Source organism: Salvelinus namaycush, chromosome 22 (assembly GCF_016432855.1).
Source record: "Salvelinus namaycush isolate Seneca chromosome 22, SaNama_1.0, whole genome shotgun sequence".
Taxonomy (NCBI): Eukaryota; Metazoa; Chordata; class Actinopteri; order Salmoniformes; family Salmonidae; genus Salvelinus; species Salvelinus namaycush.
The window spans coordinates 1,635,032-1,661,393 of NC_052328.1; the positions used below are offsets into that span (position 1 = coordinate 1,635,032).

At 41.4% G+C, this 26,362-nt stretch overlaps 2 long non-coding RNA genes across 2 annotated transcripts; both read right to left on the reverse strand.

Moving 5' to 3' along the window:
• Positions 1 to 19,036: 19,036 nt before the first annotated feature.
• On the reverse strand, positions 19,037 to 20,950 carry LOC120017990. Its single transcript, XR_005472167.1, has 3 exons — positions 20,870 to 20,950; positions 20,492 to 20,576; positions 19,037 to 19,261 (listed from the first exon to the last, which is right to left on the reverse strand). It is a non-coding gene; the product is annotated as an uncharacterized LOC120017990 (long non-coding RNA).
• Positions 20,951 to 23,737: 2,787 nt separating this feature from the next.
• Positions 23,738 to 25,255, reverse strand: LOC120017782. Its single transcript, XR_005472142.1, has 5 exons — positions 25,209 to 25,255; positions 24,937 to 24,975; positions 24,665 to 24,703; positions 24,248 to 24,465; positions 23,738 to 23,930 (listed from the first exon to the last, which is right to left on the reverse strand). It is a non-coding gene; the product is annotated as an uncharacterized LOC120017782 (long non-coding RNA).
• Positions 25,256 to 26,362: the final 1,107 nt, after the last annotated feature.

Below are 26,362 nucleotides of genomic sequence, written 5' to 3' on the forward strand. Positions count from 1 at the left end.
TTGCTCCCAGCCTGGTGCATTAACAGTCAGGAGATTGAGTACTGTGACAGTAAAAATACCCACTTCTCAACTTGCAGTGAAGCATTGTGGGATAATTAGTAGTAGAGTGGCACCTTCCATGCCTGAATTTAAGTACGTTTTCAAACCATTTCATTGGAAATTCACCGACGTGCACATGTACAGGCATATGTTTGTTACAGGAAGAGAACATTCCTTCTGGTTGTAATGTTATGTCTACACAAAGAGAAGTCCTGTTCCTTCCAACTGCCACCCAGAGATAATGTAGTACGATAACTAGCAAGACAAAGCTCATAGGTTATAGATAGAACTTTATATTCTCAGATAGACATGATTGGATGCTCCTCATTACACATAGAATACAACTGGTTTCAATACTGCAACTCAGTGAAACAATACAATGTGGGGTGATCAGCCAATCACATTAAAATGTACTTTACACTGCAAGTTCTTCTCATGTTTCTTCCAAGATGTAAAACTGGGATTGTAATATGTGACTATTGAAAAAACAAACAGAAATGTGTCCTTCTTCATAGCCTACCATATGAGAAAGCTTATTGAACTAATGTGGTTTTACAACTAGTCCTACATGTTTTCAGACGTTCAAATGGAAAACCAGATTTCCTGAAGTAAACAGGCAAAAGGAGGATTTCAAGATCATGGTATCCAGATTCTTACAACATTTTAAAATGACATTTTAACAAAATGGTGGGCCAGGCCTGAACTGATCAGCTCAACTACCATTAAAAAGGATATTGTAAGAGCATAGTTTCAGTCAATGTAAGGTCAATGCAAACACACAATATAATACATTTATTTACCTAATATAAAAAGTGTACCTACCTAATATATAAAAGTTCACCTAGCTAATCTGAATGAAACATTTAGAGGTGTATGTATCATACATTTAGCAGAGTAACATGTCAATAAACACACAAAAACTCAACAATATGCTCTTATAGTTACATATTCTCCTTTGGTTGGAATGGTCCTTTTCTAAAGCTATAGATCACAAGAACATGTAAAGTGTTGTTAGGGTGTGATGAAATACAAATAAATACTGCAGGAATCTTTTGGACTCATGACAGCGTTACTGAAAAGTGCATGGCTTCCTTCAGTCTTTTCCTAAGTGCATAATTATAATCTGCAACATCACTGTAATAAATAAGAGACAAGTTCTACAATATATTTCCCATATACATCCGTTTTTGTTTGTCCTTGAATTGCTTAATTGACGTCCCAGCACACAGGGTGTGTTTCAATTGAAACAGGTCATTCTCCTAGTGGAGGAAAACCTGCAAAAAAACAATACCGCTGGTTACATAGACTGCAGAACATTAAAGTAGAGTCCAATATTCTGTCCTTTGTCCCTAAGTATGCACTGCATTTACTGGTAATTACTGGTATAATAAACATTGTGGAAACGGTCTAGCCCGTACCTACACCTATCCAATACTTTATATATGGGGAGTGGTGAACAAGTGCACACTTCAGGAGATTTGTAGTTACATAACATTGATACTGCATGAATACATAGGATTACACACCTAAACAGGTATTTAGAGCAAAAAGATTCAAATATTTAGCTGATTCTGAGAAGCGTCAGCTAGCTTACCTGTTTCCAATTCGAAGGAGGAGTAATACCGAAGTATTTTAGCCTAGCTAGCCTACATGTTTCCAGTTGGTTGGATGAGTAATACAGATGTCCTTTAGCCTAGCTAGCCTACATGTTTCCAGTTGGTTAGATGAGTAATACAGATGTATTTTAGCCTAGCTAGCCTACATGTTTCCAGTTGGTTGGATGAGTAATACAGATGTCCTTTAGCCTAGCTAGCCTACATGTTTCCAGTTGGTTAGATGAGTAATACAGATGTATTTTAGCCTAGCTAGCCTACCTGTTGTCAGTTGGTTAGATGAGTAATACAGATGTATTTTGGCCTAGCTAGCCTACCTGTTGTCAGTTGGTTGGATGAGTAATACAGATGTAATTTAGCCTAGCTAGCCTACATGTGTCCAGTTGGTTGGATGAGTAATAAAGATGTCCTTTAGCCTAGCTAGCCTACCTGTTTTCAGTTGGTTGGATGAGTAATACAGATGTATTTTAGCCTAGCTAGCCTACCTGTTTCCAGTTGGTTGGATGAGTAATACAGATGTCATTTAGCCTAGCTAGCCTACATGTGTCCAGTTGGTTGGATGAGTAATACAGATGTCCTTTAGCCTAGCTAGCCTACCTGTTTCCAGTTGGTTGGATGAGTAATACAGATGTTCCTTAGCCTAGCTAGCCTACCTGTTTTCAGTTGGTTGGAGGAGTAATACAGATGTATTTTAGCCTAGCTAGCCTATCTGTTTTCAGTTGGTTGGATGAGTAATACAGATGTACTTTAGCCTAGCTAGCCTACCGGTTTTCAGTTGGTTGGATGAGTAATACAGATGTATTTTAGCCTAGCTAGCCTACCTGTTTCCAGTTGGTTGGATGAGTAATACAGATGTCATTTAGCCTAGCTAGCCTACATGTGTCCAGTTGGTTGGAGGAGTAATACAGACGTCCTTTAGCCTAGCTAGCCTACCTGTTTCCAGTTGGTTGGATGAGTAATACAGATGTTCCTTAGCCTAGCTAGCCTACCTGTTTTCAGTTGGTTGGAGGAGTAATACAGACGTATTTTAGCCTAGCTAGCCTACCTGTTTTCAGTTGGTTGGATGAGTAATACAGATGTACTTTAGCCTAGCTAGCCTACCGGTTTTCAGTTGGTTGGATGAGTAATACAGATGTATTTTAGCCTAACTAGCCTACCTGTTTCCAGTTGGTTGGATGAGTAATACAGATGTTCCTTAGCCTAGCTCGCCTACCTGTTTCCAGTTGGTTGGATGAGTAATACAGATGTCCTTTAGCCTAGCTAGCCTACATGTTTCCAGTTGGTTAGATGAGTAATACAGATGTATTTTAGCCTAGCTAGCCTACATGTTGTCAGTTGGTTGGATGAGTAATACAGATGTAATTTAGCCTAGCTAGCCTACATGTGTCCAGTTGGTTGGATGAGTAATAAAGATGTCCTTTAGCCTAGCTAGCCTACCTATTTTCAGTTGGTTGGATGAGTAATACAGATGTATTTTAGCCTAGCTAGCCTACCTGTTTCCAGTTGGTTGGATGAGTAATACAGATGTCATTTAGCCTAGCTAGCCTACATGTGTCCAGTTGGTTGGATGAGTAATACAGATGTCCTTTAGCCTAGCTAGCCTACCTGTTTCCAGTTGGTTGGATGAGTAATACAGATGTTCCTTAGCCTAGCTAGCCTACCTGTTTTCAGTTGGTTGGAGGAGTAATACAGATGTATTTTAGCCTAGCTAGCCTACCTGTTTTCAGTTGGTTGGATGAGTAATACAGATGTACTTTAGCCTAGCTAGCCTACCGGTTTTCAGTTGGTTGGATGAGTAATACAGATGTATTTTAGCCTAGCTAGCCTACCTGTTTCCAGTTGGTTGGATGAGTAATACAGATGTCATTTAGCCTAGCTAGCCTACATGTGTCCAGTTGGTTGGAGGAGTAATACAGATGTACTTTAGCCTAGCTAGCCTACCTGTTTCCAGTTGGTTGGATGAGTAATACAGATGTTCCTTAGCCTAGCTAGCCTACCTGTTTTCAGTTGGTTGGAGGAGTAATACAGATGTATTTTAGCCTAGCTAGCCTACCTGTTTTCAGTTGGTTGGATGAGTAATACAGATGTACTTTAGCCTAGCTAGCCTACCGGTTTTCAGTTGGTTGGATGAGTAATACAGATGTATTTTAGCCTAGCTAGCCTACCTGTTTCCAGTTGGTTGGATGAGTAATACAGATGTTCCTTAGCCTAGCTAGCCTACCTGTTTCCAGTTGGTTGGGTGAGTAATACAGATGTACTTTAGCGTAGATCTGGAGGTTGATGAAGGGAGCGAACCCCACCACATCCTGCAGTATCACCAGGGAAATAGACAGAGAACAACAATACATTATAGATGATACTTCAAATCCTTTCAGATGGACATTTTGTTTTGTATGGTCCTTACAGTACAATTGCTTTCATCAATGCCTCAGTGAAACAATACAAGACGCTGTGTGTTCAGCCCTTCACATTAAATGTATAGGATGCCGGATGTTCTTAAGTGTTAAAACTGGGGGGTGATATGTGATTATTCAAATACACTAATTGTTGTGTTATAAATGACAGTAATAATTGTACATGAGTGTGTCCTTCGCCTTCATACCTGCAGCAGCACAAGGGCCCTCTGTAGTGGTGGCTCCACGTCAATCTCAACGTTCCTCTTCCGCAGGGGGTCCAGACTGGACTCAGTCACGTTGTGACAGTGGTTCACCTTCAGAGACTGCAGCTTGGGGCAGTACTCTGCAACAGTCCTGCACGCACGCACATACACACACAGCAGGACCAAAAGGTGTAAGGACAGGTTAACCAGTGAATATCAAAGTAGGAGTGCCAGTCTCCCCTTCATCCAAAGCAAGCTGGAGCAGGACATACTCTGCAACCGTCCTGGACACAGCACGAAGAGGGTTCTTACAGGTGTGCCATTGCAGATCTAAAACATGTGTCATGACGTTATCCTGTTGGGTGAGGTTTATGACCCCCCCCCCCCCCCCACCATAAATACCTTTTCCCCTTTTCTCTCTCCACTCTACAGAATGGACTCTTGGAAATACTTTTTTTAACATAGAGACAGTATATGGTAACATCAAAAGGTTGGGGAATGGAACAATATTTCTGTAATCCAACCAGTTGAAAGTGTCCGTTGTTACTTAAAGAATATGATGTCAGATCAGTTGTCTTCTGAGACATTATTACTGATGATAGGACGGCATAAATTATATCTTGGAAAGTCTACACATTCTAGTCATCAGATTCACATGGAATTGTTATGCAATTTAAATGTTTAAATATGAAACTATTTGTGAAAATATTAAATGTAATTTTATCTTTCTAAATGAGAGAATTGTTTTCATAAGTCATTTTATGCTTACTCGGTGGCCACGCCCAACTGAACAGACATTGGTTGGAGAGGGATGAAACATGCCCTTCTCTTCCCCAGTATAAAGCCCCCGTGACCCAATTCACATCAGACTACGCAAACCCCAGCGTGAGCTGTGGTTGAGAATGGTTGAATATTCACTCTACATAACGAAATGTACATGAGACCAGATCACGTGGAGGTGACGATCACTACGCTGGAAGGATGAATTTCTACTAGACTAGCCAGAATTCAGCACGAGCTAATTATGGCAAAATGGTATGAACTTTGAACTCTTATTGACTAAAGAAGAAGTGATAACTCGACTTCTAGGATGTATCAGCTGCAGCTGTAAACGTACGTGGCGTAGGACAGACAATCTCCTAATAACAACGACAGGCTATAACGTATCCGCTCGACAACATTACGACCAGATAGATTCTTCAAAGGTCAATGGCGATCTCTGCTGAGCAAACCAGGCTTCCATCTTCGACCCATCTATCGAAGCGCAGCTCAGTGGAAATATATATCTTGAATTTTCCTTTTCACAATACCCCATAATGACATCACAATACCCCATAATGACATCACAATACCCCATAATGACAAAGCAAAAACAGGAAATTGTTGAAAAATATACAACAACTCAAATATCACATTTACATAAGTATTCAGACCCTTTACTCAGTACTTTGTTGAAGCACCTTTGGCAGTGATTACAGCCTTGAGTCTTCTTGGGCATGACGCTACAAGCTTGGCACACCTGTATTTGGGGAGTTTGTCCCAATCTTCTCTGCAGATTCTCTCAAGCTCTGTCAGGTTGGATGGGGAGCGTTGTGGCACAGCTATTTCCGGTCTCTCCAGAGATGCTCAATCAGGTTAAAGTCTGGTCTCTGGCTGGGCCACTCAAGGACATTCAGAGATTTGTCCCGAAGCCACACCTGCGTTGTCTTGCCTGAGTGTTTAGGGTCGTTGTCCTGTTGGAAGGTGAACCTTCACCCCAGTCTGAGGTCCTGAGTGCTCTGGAGGAAACATGCACCATCCCTATGATGAAGCATGGTGGTGGCAGCATCATGCTGTGGGGATGTTTTTCAGTGGCAGGGACTGAGAGACTAGTCAGGATCGAGGGAAAGGTGAACAGAGCAAAGTACAGAGAGATCCTTGATGAAAACCTGTTCCAGAGTGCTCAGGTTCTCAGACTGCTCATGATGCATTTGTAAGTTATTTTATTGGAGAATCAATGGATATAACATTCATTTATAAGTCCAAAACTGTATGTAGCAACTAAGGATTTTAACTTGAAAGTGAAAGTTTATTAATTAAGTCATCGGATGAATCCCGGAAACCAAAGATGTAACTACAACTCATGTCCACAAGGTAGAGTCAGAGCAGAGATAGTGAAATGTTTTCTGTTGGCCAGTGTCTAGTTCCCCTAATGTGACCTTTAATCTTCCTGTTGCTCAGTGTCTAGATCCCCCAGTGTGACCTTTGATCTATAAAGTCAGCAGGAAGTACATGATAGACTGCATTCCAAATGGTACCACATTCTCTATGCAGTGCATTACTTTAGACCAGAGACCACGGGGTTCTGGACAGAATAGAGTGCCATTTAGGACACATGCAGAGTGTGTAAACTAGCATATCACCCTACTCTACCTAGCAACATGATGACAACTACTGATCTGTCAATCAGATGAGCAAAGAGAGGGAGGCTTCTACAACCCCTGAACAGCCAATCAGACAAGGAAAGAGAGGGAGGTTTTAATATATTTGGCAGATTTTAAAATCACAGCTAACAAATGTATGATGCTTAATATAGGTTTATTGAAGGATTACAGATAAACTGGTGAGCCATACAACGTTTCCACCATGAATTCACATCGTCATTGTTTATCAATCACATCATTAATACTGATGTACAATCAGAAGATATGGACGGTACATTCAGAAGATATGGACGGTACATTCAGAAGATATGGACGGTACATTCAGAAGATATGGACGGTACATTCAGAAGATATGGATGGTACATTCAGAAGATATGGACGGTACATTCAGAAGATATGGACGGTACATTCAGAAGATATGGACGGTACATTCAGAAGATATGGACGGTACATTCAGAAGATATGGACGGTACATTCAGAAGATATGGATGGTACATTCAGAAGATATGGACGGTACATTCAGAAGATATGGACGGTACATTCAGAAGATATGGACGGTACATTCAGAAGATATGGACGGTACATTCAGAAGATATGGACGGTACATTCAGAAGATATGGACGGTACATTCAGAAGATATGGATGGTACATTCAGAAGATATGGACGGTACATTCAGAAGATATGGACGGTACAATGGATGGATATATTGTGATGTGCAGATCTGCGTCCGTTGGTAATAATGGCAGGTGATGTCAGGTGACGTGTGAGTTCCATAGTGGTCCATTCAATATGGAGACAGGAGAGGATCCTCAATACCTTATGGCAACACACACACACATATATATATATATATTACTGTAACTTTTGATAATGCTATAATACTAATTTGTACAAACACTTGTTTCTAATTGGTTGTTGTATCAGTGGAGGCAGGATTAAAGAACCCAGGTGGTGGATGCAGATCAGATGTCCAGGATGTGATGTCATAAAGTCAGGAGGGAAGGTAAATACATGACTTTACTTTCAGATGTCCAGGATGTGATGTATTTACCCTCCCTCCTGACTTTATGACATTACTTTACTTTCAGATATCCAGGTCACACAGACATCTCACCTCTCAAAGAAAGAGTAGGACTTACAGGTGCTTATCCACAATGCGGATAGAGCCTCCATCTACGACCCATGATACGTCTGAGACGTCGGAGACGTCGGAGACGCCTGATCAGCCGCTGGTTGAAACGTCTGAGATTCCAGTAAATCCTGCGAAATCTGTAACGCCATCCCCAAAACAGATTTTGCAACTTCTCTGATTTGGGTGTCCCCTGCATCTCCTGCAGTAATCCTACTGCAGCTGCCTCTGTACATATGAAATATTCATATCAATATCAGCTGTCATACTGTACATAGTATAAGAGACATCATTATCTGGGAGTGTGTCAGGACATGTACACACTAGTTCCAGCTAGGTATTGACTGCTCAGCAAGCTACATTATTATCATTACTGGTAGTAGTAAAGTTAGTATCAATGTACTATGTTGTAGAGAGATTAATTTACCGTCATTTTGAGCCTCTAGTTCTTCTTGGGGCAAAGAGTCTTTTCAGAGAAAGATTCAACAAAAGTTATTAAAAATTAAACACAAGTGTCTACTTTCAATATCAGCTGTCATACTGTACATAGTATAAGAGACATCATTATCTGGGAGTGTGGCAGGACATGTACACACTAGTTCCAGCTAGGTATTGACTGCTCAGCAAGCTACATTATTATCATTACTGGTAGTAGTAAAGTTAGTATCAATGTACTATGTTGTAGAGAGATTCACTTACCGTCATTTTGAGCCTCTGGTTCTTCTTGAGGCAAAGAGTCTTTTCAGAGAAAGATTAAACAAAAGTTATTAAATGAAACACAAGTGTCTACTTTCATTATTATTTGTAGATAGATAGATAGATAGATAGATAGATAGATAGATAGATAGATAGATAGATAGATAGATAGATAGATAGATAGATAGATAGATAGATAGATAGATAGATAGATAGATAGATAGATAGATAGATAGATAGATAGATAGATAGATAGATAGATACAGACTCAGTGAGCATAGCCTTGCTATTGAGAAAGGCCGCCGTAGGCAGACATGGCTCTCAAGAGAAGACAGGCTATGTGCTCACTGCCCACAAAATGAGGTGGAAACTGAGCTGCACTTCCTAACCTCCTGCCCAATGTATGACCATATTAGAGAGACATATTTCCCTCAGATTACACAGATCCACAAAGAATTCGAAAACAAATCCAAATTTGATAAACTCCCATATCTACTGGGTGAAATTCCACAGTGTGCCATCACAGCAGCAAGATTTGTGACCTGTTGCCACAAGAAAAGGGCAACCAGTGAAGAACAAACACCATTGTAAATACAACCCATATTTATGCTTATTTATTTTCCATTGTGTACTTTAACCATTTGTACATTGTTACAACACTGTATATATATATAATATGACATTTGTAATGTCTTTATTGTTTTGAAACTTCTGTAAGTGTAATGTTTACTGTTAATTTTTATTGTTTACTTCACTTTTGTATATTATCTACCTCACTTGCTTTGGCAATGTTAACACATGTTTCCCATGTCAATAAAGCCCCTTGAATAGATAGATAGATAGATAGATAGATAGATAGATAGATAGATAGATAGATAGATAGATAGATAGATAGATAGATAGATAGATAGATAGATAGATAGATAGATAGATAGATAGATAGATAGATAGATAGATAGATAGATAGATAGATAGATAGATAGATAGATAGATAGATAGATAGAAAACCAAGAGAAACATACACACTTACCCTGCTTGTCAGCAATAGGATCAATCTCTGCAGAATCCAGTTTTCGGGGCCCACTGACAGCCACATCTGTCAGAGAGGACATGCAGTACAATTTATTGAACTGTATTAAAACGATGCATCTTTTACATACTCAAAAACACCTTTCTCTTTTAAACACACAAACAGCTTTGTTTTCGTGCATTTTCAGGACTTTTTGTGGAGTACAAATGTATTCCCATTCAAAATCTTATTTTTCCTAAGCCTAAACCTAACCCTGACCCCCATAACCTTACCCTGACTTTAACCCTAACCTTAATCTTAACCCCAACTCTAACCTTAACCTCAAACCCTAAACCTAACCCTTAAACCTAAAATAGCATTTAAACTAATTCAGGACATGACAAAAGTCCTGACGTTTCAACATTTTTCTTGTTCTCCTACCTTGTCAGGACATTCTAGTGATTTGTCGGGACATTCTAGTGGCTTGTCAGGACACTAGTGGCTTGTCGGGACACTAGTGGCTTGTCGGGACATTCTAGTGGCTTGTCGGGACATTCTAGTGGCTTGTCGGGATATTCTAGTGGCTTGTCGGGATATTCTAGTGGCTTGTCGGGATATTCTAGTGGCTTGTCGGGACATTCTAGTGGCTTGTCGGGACATTCTAGTGGCTTGTCGGGATATTCTAGTGGCTTGTCGGGACACTAGTGGCTTGTCGGGATATTCTAGTGGCTTGTCGGGATATTCTAGTGGCTTGTCGGGATATTCTAGTGGCTTGTCGGGATATTCTAGTGGCTTGTCGGGATATTCTAGTGGCTTGTCGGGATATTCTAGTGGCTTGTCGGGACACTAGTGGCTTGTCGGGACATTCTAGTGGCTTGTCGGGATATTCTAGTGGCTTGTCCGGACATTCTAGTGACTTGTCAGGACATTCTAGTGACTTGTCAGGAGATTGTGGTCCTGATAAGGTAAGAAAAAATTTACACACACAACATACAAACACACACACACTAGACATACCTTCCTTAGCGTTAACCTGGTTGAGCTGGTTTGCCAACAGGAAACCCAGCAGAGTGACCAGCACTAACACACCCTGGTGCCTCATCCTTTCCTACACAAAAAACACCCCCGTCCAGGTTGGACAATAAGTCAATCAATTAACCAACCAATCAATTAATCAATTAATTTCTAAATCCTTTTTTTACATCAGCATTTGTCACAAAGACATTTTACAGTAACCTGGGCATTCCAGACTCCAAAGAACAAGCAAAGCAGAAGCAGACACACATTGTCTAGAAAACCCTTCCTCCTAGGACAACAATAATAATAAAGTTCAACTAACCTGGAGATTCTGGAGTTGGTAGAAGCAGACTGCGATGTGGTCCAGAGAATGAGTTGCCTCTCTGCTGTTACGTCTTTTATCCTACCTGTCCAGGTAATTTCCACACCCCAACCCCCTAAGCATTTCCCTAAGAACACATGATTTTGGCTAATCTTGGTACAAAAACATGATGTAAATTGATTCTTCAGAAAACCTATGCAAACTCGCTCCAGGTCATCAAATAAGTCAACACTCAATGCACACAATGTCACTCACTATACTCTTAGAAAATAATATCTAGATACAACTTAAAGGGGTTTTATTGCATTCTTAATATACGAGACCCCTAAAAGATCTACATAGAACCATTTTAGCTAAACAACAACTGTAACAATGTCTTTTAAAGACAACAAGTGCTTATTGGGCAAATGTATTTATGTTTTCAATAAACATTTTCAGATGAAATATATCTTAATTGTTTAATTGCCTGTTACGTGAACAGTGTTTCAGAGGGTTGGGTACTGTCTGTGGCAGGAAATATACACATTTCCACTGACAATGGATGAATAAAGATCTGTTTGAGGGGACGTTTAATTTGAGACAGACACAACACCCTTGACCTTGATGGTGAAGAACAAAAGATGGCAATGGCTGGGACATATAGTATGCAGACTATCACCAAAACACAGCCTGCAATTAATACACAGTACACAGGATGGGAAGAGAAATCCAGGACGACCAAAAGAGACGTGGAGAAGAACGACCTGGTGTAACTGTTATATCAGGCCTGCAGTGTGTTCTGATCCAGACAACCTGGTGTAACTGTTATAACAGACCTGCAGTGTGTTCTGGTCCAGACAACCTGGTGTAACTGTTATATCAGGCCTGCAGTGTGTTCTGATCCAGACAACCTGGTGTAACTGTTACATCAGGCCTGCAGTGTGTTCTGGTCCAGACAACCTGGTGTAACTGTTATATCAGACCTGCAGTGTGTTCTGGTCCAGACAACCTGGTGTAACTGTTATATCAGGCCTGCAGTGTGTTCTGGTCCAGACAACCTGGTGTAACTGTTATATCAGGCCTGCAGTGTGTTCTGGTCCAGACAACCTGGTGTAACTGTTATATCAGACCTGCAGTGTGTTCTGGTCCAGACAACCTGGTGTAACTGTTACATCAGACCTGCAGTGTGTTCTGGTCCAGACAACCTGGTGTAACTGTTATTTAACCAGGTAGGCTAGTTGAGAACAAGTTCTCATTTACAACTGCGACCTGACCAAGATAAAGCAAAGCAGTTCGACACATACAACAACACAGAGTTACACATGGAATAAACAAACATACAATAATACAGTAGGAAAATCTATATACAGCATGTGCAAATGAGGTAGGATAAGAGAGATAAGGCAATAAATAGGCCATGGTGGCAAAGTAATTACAATATAGCAATTAAACACTGGAATGGTAGGATGTGCAGAGGATGAATGTGCAAGTTGAGATTCTGGGATGCAAAGGCGCAAGATAAATAAATAAATACAGTATGGGGATGAGGTAGATTGGATGGGCTATTTACAGATGAGCTATGTACAGGTGCAGTGATCTGTGAGTTGCTCTGACAGCTGGTGCTTAAAGCTAGTGAGGGAGGTAAGAGTCTCCAGCTTCAGAGATTTGTGCAGTTCGTTCCAGTCATTGGCAGCAGAGAACTGGAAGGAGAGGCGGCCAAAGGAAGAATTGGCTTTGGGGGTGACCAGTGAGATATACCTGCTGGAGCGCGTGCTACAGGTGGGTGCTGCTATGGTGACCAGTGAGCTGAGATAAGGCGGGGCTTTACCTAGCAGAGACTTATAGATGACCTGGAGCCAGTGGGTTTGGCGACGAGTATGATGCGAGGGCCAGCCAACGAGAGCGTACAGGTCGCAGTGGTGGGTAGTATATGGGGCTTTGGTGACAAAACGGATGGCACTGTAATAGACTGCATCCAATTTGTTGAGTGGAGTGTTGGAGGCTATTTTGTAAATGACATCGCCGAAGTCGAGGATCGGTAGGATGGTCAGTTTTACGAGGGTATGTTTGGCAGCGTGAGTGAAGGATGCTTTGTTGCAAAATAGGAAGCCGATTCTAGATTTAATTTTGGATTGGAGATGTTTATTGTGAGTCTGGAAGGAGAGTTTACAGTTTAACCAAACACCTGGGTATTTGTAGTTGTCCACATAATCTAAGTCAGAACCGTCCAGAGAAGTGATGCTGGACGGGCGGGCAGGTGCGGGCAGCGATCGGTTGAAGAGCATGCATTTAGTTTTACTTGCATTTAAGGACAGTTGTAGGCCACGGAAGGAGAGTTGTATGGCATTGAAGCTCATCTGGAGGTTAGTTAACACAGTGTCCAACGAAGGGCCAGAGGTAAACAGAATGGTGTCGTCTGCGTAGAGGTGGATCAAAGAATCACCAGCTGCGAGAGCTACATCATTGATATATACAGAGAAGAGAGTTGACCCGAGAATTGAACCCTGTGGCACCCCCATAGAGACTGCCAGAGGTCCGGACAACAGGCCCACCGATTTGACATACTGAACTCTATCGGAGAAGTAGTTGTTGAACCAAGCGAGGTAATCATTTGAGAAACCAAGGCTGTTGAGTCTGCCAATGTTGTGATTGACAGAGTCGAAAGCCTTAGCCAGGTCGATGAATACGGCTGCACAGTAATGTCTCTTATCGATGGCGGTTATGATATCGTTTAGGACCCAGAGCGTGGCTGAGGTGCACCCATGACCAGCTCTGAAACCAGATTGCATAGCGGAGAAGGTACGGTTGGATTCAAAATGGTCGGTAATCTGTTTGTTAACTTGGTTTTCAAAGACCTTAGAAAGGCAGGGTAGAATAGATATAGGTCTGTAGCAGTTTGGGTCTAGAGTGTCTCCCCGTTTGAAGAGGGGGATGATCACGGCAGCTTTCCAATCTATGGGAATCTCAGACGATACAAAAGAGAGGTTGAACAGGCTAGTAATAGGGGTTGCAACAATTTTGGCAGATCATTTTAGAAAGAGAGGGTCCAGATTGTCTAGCCCGGCTGATTTGTAGGGGTCCAGATTTTGCAGCTGGAGTGAACCAAGGGCTATATCTATTCCTGGTTCTACATTTTTTGAATGGAGCATGCTTATTTAAAATGGTGAGGAAGGCACTTTTAAAGAATAACCAGGCATCTTCTACTGACAGAATGAGGTCAATGTCATTCCAGGATACCCCGGCCAGGTCGATTAGAAAGGCCTGTTCGCTGAAGTGTTTTAGGGAGCGTTTGGCAGTGATGAGGGGTGGTCGTTTGACCGCAGACCCATTACGGATGCAGGCAATGAGGCAGTGATTGCTGAGATCTTGGCTGAAAACAGCAGAGGTGTATTTGGAGGGCGAGTTAGTTAGGATGATATCTATGAGGGTGCCCGTTTTGACGGATTTGGGGTTGTACCTGGTAGGTTCATAGATAATTTGTGTGAGATTGAGGGCATCAAGCTTAGATTGTAGGATGGCCAGGGTGTTAAGCATGTCCCAGTTTAGGTCACCTAGCAGCATGAGCTCAGAAGATAGATGGGGGGCAATCAATTCACATATGGTCTCCAGGGCACAGCTGGGGGCAGAGGGTGGTCTATAGCAAGCGGCAACAGTGAGAGACTTGTTTCTGGAAAGGTGAATTTTTAGAAGTAGAAGCTCGAATTGTTTTGGTACATACCTGGTTAGTAAGACAGAACTCTGCAGGCTATCTCTGCAGTAGATTGCAACAATGCCCCCTTTGGCAGTTCTATCTTGGCGGAAAATGTTATAGTTAGGGATGGAGATTTCAGGGTTTTTGGAGGTTTTCCTAAGACAGGATTCAGACACGGCTAAGACATCCGGGTTGGCAGAATGTCCTAAAGTAGTGAATAAAGCAAACTTAGGGAGTAGGCTTCTAATGTTAACATGCATGAAACCAAGGCTTTTACGGTTACAGAAGTCAACAAATGAGAGCGCCTGGGGAATGGGAGTGGTGCTGGGGGCTGCAGGGCCTGGATTAACCTCTACATCACCAGAGGAGCAGAGGAGGAGTAGGATAAGGGTACGGCTAAAGGCTATGAGAACTGGCCGTCTAGCACGTTTGGAACAGAGAGTAAAGGGAGCAGGTTTCTGGGCACGATAGCATAGATTCAAGGCATAATGTACAGACAAAGTTATGGTAGGAAGAGAGTACATTGGAGGTAAACCTAGGCATTGAGTAATGATGAGAGAGATATAGTCTCTAGAGACGTTTAAACCAGGTGATGTCATCACATAAGTGGGAGGTGGAACAACATGGTTGGTTAAGGCATATTGAGCAGGGCTAGAGGCTCTACAGTGAAATAAGACAGTAATCACTAACCAGGACAGTAATGGACAAGGCATATTGATATTAGAGAGAGGCATGCTTAGCCAAGTGATCGTATGGGTCCAGTGAGTGGTTGGGCTGGCTGGGGACACGGCGATTCAGACAGTTAGCAGGCCGGGGCTTGCAAACTAGCAATTAGCAGGCCGGGGCTGAGGGACGTCGCGATGGGGAATGTCTGTTTTTGCCTCCTCGTGCGGTGACGTCGATAGACCAGTCGTGGAATTAGTAGGGTTCCAAGTAGCAGAGGGGTCCAAGTCCAATTGACAAAATGGGTACTCCTATAGTGGGCCAAGAAACTGGCCAATGGATCAGCTAACAGTCCAATATGCTATAGATAGCTAGCAGGCCGCGGTTAGCAGAATGGGCCTTCAGGGGACGTCGCGTCTGAGGTGCCTGTTGGGATCCTCAGCAAGATTATATCGGTATTCCAGTCGTGAAGGATCGGCGGGGTTCCGTGCCCCATACCGGCAGTAGAAGGGGTCCGGATATTGTAGCCAAGGAGTGGGCTTCAGGAGTAGCCCAGGAGCCCTAGCCGGGAGATGGGTCTAGCATGGGCTAGCTCCAGGCTAGTTGGTGCGAGCTCCAGGCTAGTTGGTGCTAGCTCCGGGACGGAAACGTTAGCCAGGAGTAGTCAACCCGGGTTGCGGTTAGCTAGCTGCGATGATCCAGATGAAAAGGTTCAGAGTTTGCGGCAGGAATCCGGAGATATGGAGAGAAAACTAGGTCTGGTATGCTCTGGTTTGAAACGTGTTGTACGAAATGGCGAGAGCTTTCCGAGCTAAAGGTTAGCTGATGACCGCTAGCAGTGGTTAACTGACTGATAGCTGGTAGCTAGTTAGCTAGCCAGCTTCAGTTGAGGTATTCCAGTTCGGAGGTAAATAGAAATACTTTAGAAAAAAACAGATCCACACCACATTGGGTGAGGCGGGTTGCAGGAGAGTATTTTGAAGTTGAGGTTTAGGAAAAATATTTTTTTAAATGCAAAGAAAAATATATAAAAATATATATACATGGGACGAGACAAGACAAAGACGTCTGACTGCTACGCCATCTTGTAGCGCCATCTTATATCAGACCTGCAGTGTGTTCTCTGACAAGATAAACCAAAATATAAGACTATATCATGAATTAGTTCCCAGTAAACCACCAACCTGGTAAGATGAACAAAGTGATGAATAAATAAATGAGTTAACGTCACAACAGGTCTTTAATTGACCATGTTCCCAGCACACTGAAGACCACACAGCTCTATGACCACAGCCTCTGTCATCACAACACTAGAAGACTGTTATGATCCAGATTAATCCACATCCATATGCAAAACAACATGTCAAACAGGCTTGTTCTGGCCTGTAGCACATCGAAAAAAAACATACCTTACAATCACCTTTGGCAGCGATTACAGCCGCGGGTCTTTCTGGGTAAGTCTTAATTGCCTTGGATTGTACAATATTTGCCCATTATTCTTTTTCAAAATTCTTCAAGCTCTGTCAAGTTGGTTGTTGATCAATGCTAGATGGACACTTTCAAGTCTTGCCATATATTTTCAAGTCAAACCTGTAACTAGTCCCCTCAGGAACATTCAATGTCGTCTTGGTATAGAACCTCAGTGTAGATGTGTGTTTTAGGTTGTTGTCCAGCTGAAAGGTGAAGTCATCTCCCAGTGTCTGGTGGAAAGCAGACTGAATCAGGTTGTCCTCTATGACTTTGGCTGTGCTTAGCTCCTTTCTGTTAATTTTTTTATCCTGAAAAACTCCACAGTCTAGGCAAGTCAGTTAAGAACAAATTCTTATTTACAATGACGGCCTAGGAACAGTGGGTTAACTGCCTTGTTCAGGGGCAGAACGACAGATTTTTACTCTTGTCAGCTCGGGGATTCAATCCAGCAACCTTTCGGATACTGGTCCAATGTTCTAACCTCTAGGCTACCTGCCGTCCCCAAAAATCAAGGAAGATCATCAGGCAATAAATATGTATGATGTTCTATGTGCTTTCAATGATGATGTTCTCCCCCTGTCATTTCGTGCTGATTTGATGCCTGATCCCAGACAGCACACAAACCTCTGCCCAACGTAGGCACAATGTAACCTATATACATTACGCATTGGGAAGATGCAGTTTAGACATAGTTTGTTAATTGGCAAGATGTCTTGCAGACGTATTTAAGAAAAGCCTACATTTTAAATGATGCAATTCTACATCGTTTCTACATCGTCCAGGCATCAACATTCTATTCTCAAAAGCATAATAGGTTACTCTGCCTCCTCGGGCATTTAGCCTTAGCCAACCCACAAGAACACTTCAAAATACACAACATTGTTCATATACAGTATTTGGTTACCTCAGGACTATCTCTGTATGTTTGTGCATTTGCCTTCAGATACTTACTGGCATAATATTACTGTGAGGAGGTGTAACACTGGATCCTCCAGCTAGTCAGAAAGCTGTCAGCATGTGAGGTTTCCTGAAGTAGGACCAACAGTATTAAAGTTCAAGTTGATTTCATTCAGCCTGTTGTTTGAGCGTTTGCTTGAGCCTGTCTGGAGTGCCAGATGGGTGAGTGGGGTTTGCACTTTTGGGACTATTCCATTGCACCAGGCAAGCTAAATCAAGCACAACATTTAAAAGACAACAGGCACAGGGCTGGTGCCATCCCCTACTGCCATTGTGGCCTTGAGCAAGGCATTTAACCCCTAAACTGTTACAAGGGTAAGGCTGTAATACTGACCCTGTGTTGCTCCCAGCCTGGTGCATTAACAGTCAGGAGATTGAGTACTGTGACAGTAAAAATAGCCACTTCTCAATTCGCAGTGAAGCATTGTGGGATAATTAGTAGTACAGTGGCACCTTCCATGCCTGAATTGAAGTACGTTTTCAAACCATTTCACTTCAAGTTCACCGACGTGCACATGTACAGGCATATGTTTGGTACAGGAAGAGAACATTCCTTCTGGTTGTAATGTTATGTCTACACAAAGAGAAGTCCTGTTCCTTCCAACTGCCACCCAGAGATAATGTAGTACGATAACTAGCAAGACAAAGATAAAGCTCATAGGTTATAGATAGAACTTTATATTCCATGATTGGATGCTCCTCATTACACATAGAATACAACTGGTTTCAATACTGCAACTCCTCAGTGAAACAATACAATGTGGGGTGATCAGCCAATCACATTAAAATGTACTTTACACTGCAAGTTCTTCTCATGTTTCTTCCAAGATGTAAAACTGGGATTGTAATATGTGACTATTGAAAAAACAAACAGAAATGTGTCCTTCTTCATAGCCTACCATATGAGAAAGCTTATTGAACTAATGTGGTTTTACAACTAGTCCTACATGTTTTCAGACGTTCAAATGGAAAACCAGATTTCCTGAAGTAAACAGGCAAAAGGAGGATTTCAAGATCATGGTATCCAGATTCTTACAACATTTTAAAATGACATTTTAACAAAATGGTGGGCCAGGCCTGAACTGATCAGCTCAACTACCATTAAAAAGGATATTGTAAAGCATAGTTTCAGTCAATGTAAGGTCAATGCAAACACACAATATAAAACGTTTATTTACCTAATATAAAAAGTGTACCTACCTAATATATAAAAAGTTCACCTAGCTAATCTGAATGAAACATTTAGAGGTGTATGTATCATACATTTAGCAGAGTAACATGTCAATAAACACACAAAAACTCAACAATATGCTCTTATAGTTACGTCTTCTCCTTTGGTTGGAATGGTCCTTTTCTAAAGCTATAGATCACAAGAACATCTAAAGTGTTGTTAGGGTGTGATGAAATACAAATAAATATTGCAGGAATCTTTTGGACTCATGACAGCGTTACTGAAAAGTGCATGGCTTCCTTCAGTCTTTTCCTAAGTGCATAATTATAATCTGCAACATCACTGTAATAAATAAGAGACAAGTTCTACAATATATTTCCCATATACATCCGTTTTTGTTTGTCCTTGAATTGCTTAATTGACGTCCCAGCACACAGGGTGTGTTTCAATTGAAACAGGTCATTCTCCTAGTGGAGGAAAACCTGCAAAAAAACAATACCGCTGGTTACATAGACTGCAGAACATTAAAGTAGAGTCCAATATTCTGTCCTTTGTCCCTAAGTATGCACTGCATTTACTGGTAATTACTGGTATAATAAACATTGTGGAAACTGTCTAGCCCGTACCTACACCTATCCAATACTTTATATATGGGGAGTGGTGAACAAGTGCACACTTCAGGAGATTTGTAGTTACATAACATTCATACTGAATGAATAAATAGGAACACAGCTAAACAGGTATTTAGAGCAAAAATATTCAAATATTTAGCTGATTCTGAGAAGCGTCAGCTAGCGAGCTAGCCTACCTGTTTCCAGTTGGAAGGAGGAGTAATACAGATGTATTTTAGCCTAGCTAGCCTACCTGTTTCCAGTTAGAAAGAGGAGTAATACAGATGTAATTTAGCCTAGCTAGCCTACCTGTTTCCAGTTAGTTGGATGAGTAATACAGATGTCATTTAGCCTAGCTAGCCTACCTGTTTCCAGTTGGAAGGAGGAGTAATACAGATGTCATTTAGCCTAGCTAGCCTACCTGTTTCCAGTTGGAAGGAGGAGTAATACAGATGTATTTTAGCCTAGCTAGCCTACCTGTTTCCAGTTGGAAGGAGGAGTAATACAGATGTATTTTAGCCTAGCTAGCCTACCTGTTTCCAGTTGGTTGGAAGGAGGAGTAATACAGATGTCCTTTAGCCTAGCTAGCCTACCTGTTTCCAGTTGGTTGGAAGGAGGAGTAATACAGATCTATTTTAGCCTAGCTAGCCTACCTGTTTCCAGTTGGTTGGATGAGTAATACAGATGTCATTTAGCCTAGCTAGCCTACCTGTTTCCAGTTGGTTGGATGAGTTTTACAGATGTTCCTTAGCCTAGCTAGCCTACCTGTTTTCAGTTGGTTGGAGGAGTAATACATATATATTTTAGCCTAGCTAGCCTACCTGTTTCCAGTTGGTTGGATGAGTAATACAGATGTACTTTAGCCTAGCTAGCCTACCTGTTTCCAGTTGGTTGGATGAGTAATACAGATGTTCCTTAGCCTAGCTAGCCTACCTGTTTCCAGTTGGTTGGATGAGTAATACAGATGTACTTTAGCCTAGCTAGCCTACCTGTTTCCAGTTGGTTGGATGAGTAATACAGATGTTCCTTAGCCTAGCTAGCCTACCTGTTTCCAGTTGGTTGGATGAGTAATACAGATGTCATTTAGCCTAGCTAGCCTACCTGTTTTCAGTTGGTTGGATGAGTAATACAGATGTACTTTAGCCTAGATCTGGAGGTTGATGAAGGGAGCGAACCCCACCACATCCTGCAGTATCACCAGGGAAATAGACAGAGAACAACAATACATTATAGATGATACTTCATATCCTTTCAGATGGACATTTTGTTTTGTATGGTCCTTACAGTACAATTGCTTTCATCAATGCCTCAGTGAAACAATACAAGACGCTGTGTGTTCAGCCATTCACATTAAATGTATAGGGTCCCGGATGTTAAGTGTTAAAACTGGGGGGTGATATGTGATTATTCAAATACACTAATTGTTGTGTTATAAATGACAGTAATAATTGTACATGAGTGTGTCCTTCGCCCTCATACCTGCAGCAGCACAAGGGCCCTCTGTAGTGGTGGCTCCACGTCAATCTCAACGTTCCTCTTCCGCAGGGGGTCCAGGCTGGACTCAGTCACGTTGTGACAGTGGTTCACCTTCAGAGACTGGAGCTTGGGGCAGTACTCTGCAACAGTCCTGCACGCATGCACATACACACACAGCAGGACCAAAAGGTGTAAGGACAGGTTAACCAGTGAATATCAAAGTAGGAGTGCCAGTCTCCCCTTTATCCAAAGCAAGCTGGAGCAGGACATACTCTGCAACCGTCCTGGACACAGCACGAAGAGGGTTCTTACAGGTGTGCCATTGCAGATCTAAAACATGTGTCATGACGTTAACCTGTTGGGTGAGGTTTATGACCCCCCCCCCCCCCCCCCCACCATAAATACCTTTTCCCCTTTTCTCTCTCTACTCTACAGAATAGACTCTTGGAAAGCCTTTTTTAACATAGAGACAGTATGGTAACATCAAAAGGTTGGGGAATGGAACAATATTTCTGTAATCCAACCAGTTGAAAGTGTCCGTTGTTACTTAAAGAATATGATGTCAGATCAGTTGTCTTCTGAGACATTATTACTGATGATAGGACGGCATAAATTATATCTTGGAAAGTCTACACATTCTAGTCATCAGATTCACATGGAATTGTTATGCAATTTAAATGTTTAAATATGAAACTATTTGTGAAAATATTAAATGTAATTTTATCTTTCTAAATGAGAGAATTGTTTTCATAAGTCATTTTATGCTTACTCGGTGGCCACGCCCAACTGAACAGACATTGGTTGGAGAGGGATGAAACATGCCCTTCTCTTCCCCAGTATAAAGCCCCCGTGACCCAATTCACATCAGACTAAGCAAACCCCAGAGTGAGCTGTGGTTGCGAATGATTGAATATCCACTCTACATAACGAAATGTACATGAGACCAGATCACGTGGAGGTGACGATCACTACGCTGGAAGGATGAATTTCTACTAGACTAGCCAGAATTCAGCACGAGCTAATTATGGCAAAATGGTATGAACTTTGAACTCTTATTGACTAAAGAAGAAGTGATAACTCGACTTCTAGGATGTATCAGCTGCAGCTGTAAACGTACGTGGAGTAGGACAGACAATCTCCTAATAACAACGACAGGCTATAACGTATCCGCTCGACAACATTACGACCAGATAGATTCTTCAAAGGTCAATGGCGATCTCTGCTGGGCAAACCAGGCTTCCATCTTCGACCCATCTATCGAAGCGCAGCTCAGTGGAAATATATATCTTGAATTTTCCTTTTCACAATACCCCATAATGACATCACAATACCCCATAATGACATCACAATACCCCATAATGACAAAGCAAAAACAGGAAATTGTTGAAAAATATACAAAAACTCAAATATCACATTTACATAAGTATTCAGACCCTTTACTCAGTACTTTGTTGAAGCACCTTTGGCAGTGATTACAGCCTTGAGTCTTCTTGGGCATGACGCTACAAGCTTGGCACACCTGTATTTGGGGAGTTTGTCCCAATCTTCTCTGCAGATTCTCTCAAGCTCTGTCAGGTTGGATGGGGAGCGTTGTGGCACAGCTATTTCCGGTCTCTCCAGAGATGCTCAATCAGGTTAAAGTCTGGTCTCTGGCTGGGCCACTCAAGGACATTCAGAGATTTGTCCCGAAGCCACACCTGCGTTGTCTTGCCTGAGTGTTTAGGGTCGTTGTCCTGTTGGAAGGTGAACCTTCACACCAGTCTGAGGTCCTGAGCGCTCTGGAGGAAACATGCACCATCCCTATGATGAAGCATGGTGGTGGCAGCATCATGCTGTGGGGATGTTTTTCAGTGACAGGGACTGAGAGACTAGTCAGGATCGAGGGAAAGGTGAACAGAGCAAAGTACAGAGAGATCCTTGATGAAAACCTGTTCCAGAGTGCTCAGGTTCTCAGACTGCTCATGATGCATTTGTAAGTTATTTTATTGGAGAATCAATGGATATAACATTCATTTATAAGTCCAAAACTGTATGTAGCAACTAAGGATTTTAACTTGAAAGTGAAAGTTTATTAATTAAGTCATCGGATGAATCCCGGAAACCAAAGATGTAACTACAATTCATGTCCACAAGGTAGAGTCAGAGCAGAGATAGTGAAATGTTTTCTGTTGGCCAGTGTCTAGTTCCCCTAATGTGACCTTTAATCTTCCTGTTGCTCAGTGTCTAGATCCCCCAATGTGACCTTTGATCTATAAAGTCAGCAGGAAGTACATGATAGACTGCATTCCAAATGGTACCACATTCTCTATGCAGTGCATTACTTTAGACCAGAGACCACGGGGTTCTGGACAGAATAGAGTGCCATTTAGGACACATTCAGAGTGTGTAAACTAGCATATCACCCTACTCTACCTAGCAACATGATGACAACTACTGATCTGTCAATCAGATGAGCAAAGAGAGGGAGGCTTCTACAACCCCTGAACAGCCAATCAGACAAGGAAAGAGAGGGAGGTTTTAACATATTTGGCAGATTTTAAAATCACAGCTAACAAATGTATGATGCTTAATATAGGTTTATTGAAGGATTACAGTTAAACTGGTGAGCCATACAACGTTTCCACCATGAATTCACATCGTCATCATTTATCAAGCACATCATTAATACTGATGTACATTCAGAAGATATGGACGGTACATTCAGAAGATATGGACGGTACATTCAGAAGATATGGACGGTACATTCAGAAGATATTGACGGTACATTCAGAAGATATGGACGGTACATTCAGAAGATATGGACGGTACATTCAGAAGATATGGACGGTACATTCAGAAGATATGGACGGTACATTCAGAAGATATGGACGGTACATTCAGAAGATATGGACGGTACATTCAGAAGATATGGACGGTACATTCAGAAGATATGGACGGTACAATGGATGGATATATTGTGATGTGCAGATCTGCGTCCGTTGGTAATAATGGCAGGTGATGTCAGGTGACGTGTGAGTTCCATAGTGGTCCATTCAATATGGAGACAGGAGAGGATCCTCAATACCTTATGGCAACACACACACACATATATATATTACTGTAACTTTTGATAATGCTATAATACTAATTTGTACAAACACTTGTTTCTCATTGGTTGTTGTATCAGTGGAGGCAGGATTAAAGAACCCAGGTGGTGGATGCAGATCAGATGTCCAGGATGTGATGTCATAAAGTCAGGAGGGAGGGTAAATACATGACTTTACTTTCAGATGTCCAGGATGTGATGTATTTACCCTCCCTCCTGACTTTATGACATTACTTTACTTTCAGATATCCAGGTCACACAGACATCTCACCTCTCAAAGAAAGAGTAGGACTTACAGGTGCTTATCCACAATGCGGATAGAGCCTCCATCTACGACCCATGATACGTCTGAGACGTCGGAGACGTCGGAGACGCCTGATCAGCCGCTGGTTGAAACGTCTGAGATTCCAGTAAATCCTGCGAAATCTGTAACGCCATCCCCAAAACAGATTTTGCAACTTCTCTGATTTGGGTGTCCCCTGCATCTCCTGCAGTAATCCTACTGCAGCTGCCTCTGTACATATGAAATATTCATATCAATATCAGCTGTCATACTGTACATAGTATAAGAGACATCATTATCTGGGAGTGTGTCAGGACATGTACACACTAGTTCCAGCTAGGTATTGACTGCTCAGCAAGCTACATTATTATCATTACTGGTAGTAGTAAAGTTAGTATCAATGTACTATGTTGTAGAGAGATTAATTTACCGTCATTTTGAGCCTCTAGTTCTTCTTGGGGCAAAGAGTCTTTTCAGAGAAAGATTAAACAAAAGTTATTAAAAATGAAACACAAGTGTCTACTTTCAATATCAGCTGTCATACTGTACATAGTATAAGAGACATCATTATCTGGGAGTGTGGCAGGACATGTACACACTAGTTCCAGCTAGGTATTGACTGCTCAGCAAGCTACATTATTATCATTACTGGTAGTAGTAAAGTTAGTATCAATGTACTATGTTGTAGAGAGATTAATTTACCGTCATTTTGAGCCTCTAGTTCTTCTTGAGGCAAAGAGTCTTTTCAGAGAAAGATTAAACAAAAGTTGTTAAAAATGAAACACAAGTGTCTACTTTCAATATCAGCTGTCATACTGTACATAGTATAAGAGACATCATTATCTGGGAGTGTGGCAGGACATGTACACACTAGTTCCAGCTAGGTATTGACTGCTCAGCAAGCTACATTATTATCATTACTGGTAGTAGTAAAGTTAGTATCAATGTACTATGTTGTAGAGAGATTCACTTACCGTCATTTTGAGCCTCTGGTTCTTCTTGAGGCAAAGAGTCTTTTCAGAGAAAGATTAAACAAAAGTTATTAAATGAAACACAAGTGTCTACTTTCATTATTATTTGTATAGATAGATAGATAGATAGATAGATAGATAGATAGATAGATAGATAGATAGATAGATAGATAGATAGATAGATAGATAGATAGATAGATAGATAGATAGATAGATAGATAGATAGATAGATAGATAGATACAGACTCAGTGAGCATAGCCTTGCTATTGAGAAAGGCCGCCGTAGGCAGACATGGCTCTCAAGAGAAGACAGGCTGTGCTCACTGCCCACAAAATGAGGTGGAAACTGAGCTGCACTTCCTAACCTCCTGCCCAATGTATGACCATATTAGAGAGACATATTTCCCTCAGATTACACAGATCCACAAAGAATTTGAAAACAAATCCAAAATTTGATAAACTCCCATATCTACTGGGTGAAATTCCACAGTGTGCCATCACAGCAGCAAGAGTTGTGACCTGTTGCCACAAGAAAAGGGCAACCAGTGAAGAACAAACACCATTGTAAATACAACCCATATTTATGCTTATTTATTTTCCATTGTGTACTTTAACCATTTGTACATTGTTACAACACTGTATCAATGTACTATGTTGTAGAGAGATTAACTTACCGTCATTTTGAGCCTCTGGTTCTTCTTGAGGCAAAGAGTCTTTTCAGAGAAAGATTAAACAAAAGTTATTAAAAATGAAACACAAGTGTCTACTTTGAATATCAGCTGTCATACTGTACATAGTATAAGAGACATCATTATCTGGGAGTGTGTCAGGACATGTACACACTAGTTCCAGCTAGGTATTGACTGCTCAGCAAGCTACATTATTATCATTACTGGTAGTAGTAAAGTTAGTATCAATGTACTATGTTGTAGAGAGATTAATTTACCGTCATTTTGAGCCTCTGGTTCTTCTTGAGGCAAAGAGTCTTTTCAGAGAAAGATTAAACAAAAGTTATTAAAAATGAAACACAAGTGTCTACTTTCATTATTATTTGTAGATAGATAGATAGATAGATAGATAGATAGATAGATAGATAGATAGATAGATAGATAGATAGATAGATAGATAGATAGATAGATAGATAGATAGATAGATAG